The 6,238-nt window shown below is 36.9% G+C and overlaps 1 non-coding gene across 1 annotated transcript; it reads left to right on the forward strand.

The window, feature by feature from the left end:
• The first annotated feature begins 5,133 nt into the window (after nucleotides 1-5,133).
• LOC118758099 (U6 spliceosomal RNA) lies at nucleotides 5,134-5,240 on the forward strand. The gene has a single exon (XR_004995527.2). It is a non-coding gene; the product is annotated as a U6 spliceosomal RNA (small nuclear RNA).
• Nucleotides 5,241-6,238: the final 998 nt, after the last annotated feature.

Below are 6,238 nucleotides of genomic sequence, written 5' to 3' on the forward strand. Positions count from 1 at the left end.
AGAAAAATTTTAAACAATTTTCCACCACTTTTGGGTCAGTGCCATGGCTCAATTGGCTAACCCTCCACTTGCAAGTACCAGCATATGAATGCTAGTTCCTCTTCTGGCTGCTCCACTTCCAATCCAGCTCCCTGATTATGGCCTGGGATAGCAGTGGAGGATGGGCCAAGCCCTTGTGCCCTTTCAACAATGTGGGAGACCAGGAAGAAGTGTCTGGCTCCTGGCTTTGCAGCCATTTGAAAAGTGAACCAGCAGATGGAAGGTCTCTTTCTCTCCTTCTCATTGTAATCTGCTTTTCAATAAAAATATGTAAATCTTATAGACATTGCCACCATACCCATTACTGTACAAATGACAAAGGTGTGCAATATACAAAAAATAAAAAAGTATTAACTATCATAATAAAAGAAATTGGGGATAGCATTCTGGCATAATAGACTAAGCCTTTGCCTTGGTGCTGCCATCCTGTATAGGCACAGTTCTGGTCTCAGCTGCTTTACTTATGATCCAGTTCCTTATTTGTGCCTCGGAAAGCAGCAGAGGATGTTCCTGGCTTCAGATTGGCTCAGCTGTGGCTTTTGTGACATTTGGAGAGTGAATCAGCAAATGGAAGAGCTCTTTCAAATAAAAATAAATCTTTTTAAAAATATGAAAGTAGAAAATCTCCTTACTAAAAGTACAAAGTAATTCTAAAGCAAATAATGAGAGTAGTTATGGAATGACCAAGTTGTTACCTTTCAGTAATTACTCTGAAAGCAAAAGACCTAAATTCTCCAATATATGTAAACTGCATGGATGGATAAAAGAATATCCATCTACCTGGTGCCTCTAAGACACAGACCTCTGCAACACAGACACACAAGCTGAAATTGCAAAGATGGGAAAATATATTCCATGGAAATGGAAATGTAGTCATTCTAATATCAGAAAAAGATAGTCCAGTACAAATTAGAAGAGATGACGACAGGCATTACTTGAAGATTAACAGATGAATTCAACAAGAAGTGACTATAGCAAACCTATATGTATCCAATACCAGGACACCTGACTAGTTACAATGTAATTGATCTAAAGGGAGACATAGACTCCAATATAATAACAATGGGGGACTCCAACCATCCACTTTCTTCAGTGGACTGAACCACTGGACAGAAAAATCAAGAAACAGCCAAGCTAGACTTAATTGATATCTACAGAACATTGTATTCCATAGATGCAGAATATGCATTCTTCTCCTCAGTGCATAGAATTTACTCCGGGATAGACCATGTGCTTTGCCACAAAGCAAGATTCAGAAAATTCAGAAATCCTAAATTATGCAATGTATCATTTATGAGATGTAATGATGCTCCAAACCAAGCAAAATATACAAGAAATTATACAAAATACATGGGGATTTAAAAATAGGTGACTGAATGAAAAGCGGGTCATCAAAAGGAAAATAAAAAGTCCTGAAAACTTAAGATGACAACAAAACATCTAAACTTATGGGACACAGTAAAAGCAATGTTAAGAGGAAACTTCAAAGCAATCAATGCCTGCATCAAGAAATTAGAAAGGCGTTGAATAAGTGATCTGTCAGTGCATCTCCAGAAACTTGCTAAACAAAAAACCCAACCCAAAGTTAGCAGAAAGAAGCAAAACAGAAAAACAAAAAACTGTATAAGATAAATGAAGAGCTGATTTTTTGAAGAACTTTCAAAAGCCAATACACCATTAGTCAAATTATCAGCAACAAAAGAAAATGGAAAGACACAAAATCAGTAAAAATCAGATGAAAAAGGAAATATAACAAGCACCACAAGAATCACTGCTAACAAATATGACAAATTCAAACCTATGAAGGTATGGATGCATTTCTCGACACATACAATGTACCAAAATTGAGTCATGATGAAATAAAAATAAGTAGAGCAGCAACTAAAATCGAGATTTAATCAGTAATGAAGAACTTCCAAACAGCAAAGTCAAGGTACCAGGTAGTTGCATTCTACTAAGCTTGTCAAGAATTAATTCCAATTCTTATCAAACTAATCAAAACCATTGAAAGGGAGGAAGTCTTCATAAACTCTATGGGACCAACATCACCTTAATATCTAAACTATAAAAAGATAAAACAAAGAACCAAATCAATATCCCTGATGAACATGGATGTAAAAATCCTGGACTAGATACCAAGTGATGGAATTCACTTATCAGAAAATTACTTACCCAAACCAAGTGGAATTTATCAATGCTCTGCAGGAATAATTCAAAATGTGAAATTCATTTAATTAAATAGCCTTTATGATTTAAAAAAAATCCTTAAGTAAATTGGGTATTGAAGGAACATTCCCCAACAAAGTCAAGGCAATAAATGTTAAAGCCATAATGAGTATCACAGTGAATGTGGGAAAAATTGGAAGCATTTTCACGAAGATCCAGGCATAGACAACAGTTAATCACTGTTGTTCTGAATAGACAGAACCATTTGGCAAGAAAAGGGACTCAAGGGAATACAAATTAGAAAGGAGCAAGTCAAGTCGTCTGCTTGCAGATGGCATGATCCTTTGTATAGGTGAACCAAAAGGCTCTTAACAGAGACTCTGAAATTCATATAATCAAAATGTTCATTCTAATGAAAGAAATTTGCAGACTCAACATATTTCCAATTAAAATATCGAACATTCTTCTCATGCATGGAAACAAGAGTCTCAAATAGCTAAAGCAATCCCAAAGAACACACACAAAGTTGGAGGCATCATAATATCAGAGTTGAAGATATACCACAGAACAGTTGTAATCCAAACAGTCTGGTGGTGGCTCAAAAAATAGACATGCAAATGAATGGAACAGAATAGATATCCCAGACATTAACCCATGCACCCATAGTCAACTAGTTTTTGACAAATTAACTGAAATCAATACCTGGAGAAATGACACTCTTCAAAAAATGAGAAAATTTTTGCATGTATGAAGAAATATGAAGAGCTTTTTCCTACACCTTGTGCAAAAAAAAATTATAAATCAACTAAGAATGTAAATCTAGAACCTGATACCATTTAATTACCAGAAGAAAACATTGGCAGCACTTCAAGTCATAGGCAAAGACCAAAGACTTCTTGGAAAAACTCTTGAAGCACAGGCAAGTAACCAAAACAATTGGTATTACATCAAATTAAGAAGCTTCTGCAGGGCAAAGGAGACCACCAACAATCATTTCAAGAGCAGAGCTATGGAGAGAGAGAGTGAATGAATATGAATATCTTCTATTTTCCTTAGATTCCTAATGGTCATCAAGGCTGGGGTTGGGCCAGACCAAAGCCATAATGAAACATTCAAGCTTCCCATATGGGTGCAGAAGCCCAAGCACATGGGTCATTTTCTGCTGCCCTCCCAGACACAACAGCGGAAGCTGGATTAGAATTGGAGCAGCCAGAACTGGAACTGTCCCTAAAAGGGGATGCTGGTGTTGCAGAAAGAGGCTTAATGCATAGTGAGACAGCGAGGTCCCCACAAAGTTCCCCTCCACTATGAGTCTCTGCTTAGTTATGTGCATGGAAAGTCAGCTCCATTTGTACTATTTCCATTTCTCTGGACTGATTGAGAAAGCTTGTGAAAATTGAGAGCTTTCTTTTCCTGGAAAATTCTGTGGATTTGCAGAGGCTTCAAGGATCAACTTTCTGGCAATGCTACTAAGAATTCTGACAACTGCTCTGAAAGTGTGCCAACTGATGAAACTACCATGACCTGACATGTTCAGAATATTCAAGACTTTGTTGTGAATCCCACTCATGATGTTAGATTATTAGTTTATACTTTAAAAGAATGCTATCATTTTAGAGTGCTAGAGGTGTGGAAACAGAATATTGTGTACTGGATGGCTCATTAACTTAAATTTGTTTCTCACAGTTGAAACTTGAGAAACCTAGGATCAAAGTAGCTATGCTGCCTTCATCCTTAATTTCCCAGTGGACCCACTTCTTAAAATTCCAATCCCCAGATTGACAGTATTAACATGAATATAGAGAGGAAAATATTTTACATTTATGCCAATTATGATAGCAAAATAATTGTAACTTTCTATCTGGGAACTTGAAATAATTGTTCTCCTTTGAAGCTGGGTGTGAATTGCTTTAGATAAAGCTATGAGAATAAAGTGATTCCTATCATGTAGCATAGAAGTTTCAAGCACCTGTTTCACTGTTTGCCACAGATGGGTAGATTTAATGGTCATTTTTCTGTCTAGGATACAAAGGTCTGGAGTGAAGCTTCCAGCAAGACCTTGGTTTGCCTGGAGGAGTGAGAAACCATCAGTGTTGTAAGCACTTACATTTGGCTTTAATTTTTTCCCTTCGGTTCTATTATGCTAAGGTAATAATATCATATTGCACTCTGAAAAATCTGATAACTGTAGGCACTATTTCATATACCAATTCTCTCAAATTTATATAAACAAAACATTACACCCATTGAATAGAAGCTTTTATTTCTGTTTCCTTCCAAGTTTCTAGTAACCAACCTTTCACTCAGACTTCATGTAAGTGGAATTATGAAATATTTATCTATTGTTGACTGGCACATTTCACTTAGCATGATGTCCTTTACTTTCATTCAGACTGGTTCATCTTTTGGAAATGTTTGAAGGCTGAAAATCTATTGTATATAAGAAGTTAATTCAGAAAAGTTTATAGAAATAGAATTCAAAGACGTTATATTCATATAAAAATGAAATGTGCACATACTTTTCATAATATTCTTTTCCAGGAACTCTTTGAAGATTTTTCATAAGATCTAGAAATCTTGCTTCTGTACATTAATTCAAAACAATTAAAATCAGGATCTCAGAGATTAGCATTCCTAAATTCATTTTTATCACTATTCATAACAACCAACTACTTAAACATCTTAAATGCTTGTGGATATATGAATCCAAAGAAAATTACATGTATCAGGTTACTTCAAAAAGTCAGTAGGAATATAATTAAAAAGTTCATTTTCTTATAAAAATACTTGAAATTATTCTTAGATTCTTGTCTTGCTGATAAATAAAAGTACACATGGTTTAAAATTTTAAACTCAAATTCATTTTAAGATTTTATTTTTCTTGAACTTTTGAAGGTCTCTCATATGGTAATTTAAAAAAATTATTTTGTGCTCGCTTCGGCAGCACATATACTAAAATTGGACCGATACAGAGAAGATTAGCACGGCCCCTGCGCAAGGATGATACGCAAATTCGTGAAGCATTCCATATTTTTTCAAACAGCCTATCCAACATGCAATAAGTTATTGTGAAATAACCAATGAACCAACAATCAATGTGAGTCAAACTGCTTATGATCTACATCAAAGAACTGTAAAACCTAATATACTTTCAATACCCTATGCTATTCCATAATGGAGCGGAAGAGCAGAAGAATCTTCCATCTCCCTAGAATGTGTGAGGTGTACGTGAAATACAACCTACCAGGATCATAACTGGTAACTCATAGACAACAGATTCGAATCAGAATTAGACAAGAGTTAAAATACAAAGACATTTGGGGAATCAAGAGCGATCCTGACAACCTCTTAATAGGAGGTCATATGCATAGAGCAGGGGGGAACCCCAGAGCGGAGTAGAAGGACAGGAGGAGGCTGGTATCCCAACCCTGAAGACTCCCGGATCCTCACCAAGGACTATCAGTACGGGCACCAAGGACTACATCCCAACTACCAAGGGGACCAAGGGGAATTGGAATGCCTTCGGAGGCCATGAACTCTGAGGTTATCCACTCCCACTTGAATATCTCACACGGGATGGGAGAAGTCCAAATCCTCCCTCACAGGATCCAAGAGTATCAGAACAACAGCCAAGAGCCCTGAGCAGTCCGCAGCAACAGGAGAACAGTAAACTTCCTTCGGGACTAGGGAGAGGAGCTCTCTCTGGTCCTGGCTTGGTTCCAACTTTGGGTCCACACCCTCTCTGGCAATGACCATCAGGATTGCTCTGGAAACACCTCAAGACAAACAAATAACCAACCAACCAACTAAACAAAAAATATAGAATAGATAGAGAACAAGGAAAGCCTCGAATCAGGAAACGGTCAGCGTGGACTCACTTATATCTTAATAGGTGGGACACAAAGATTAGTTACTCCTCACTAGGGCATTGAAGATTTCTCTGCACACCCCTCCTTAGAACTGTTATGCACCTAAACTGTTGACTTAAGTCTTGTTAGAGTTATAAGCCAGTCTAGACTTCCCGAATAAAAAA

This window comes from Ochotona princeps, chromosome 18, assembly GCF_030435755.1.
Source record: "Ochotona princeps isolate mOchPri1 chromosome 18, mOchPri1.hap1, whole genome shotgun sequence".
Classification (NCBI taxonomy): Eukaryota; Metazoa; Chordata; class Mammalia; order Lagomorpha; family Ochotonidae; genus Ochotona; species Ochotona princeps.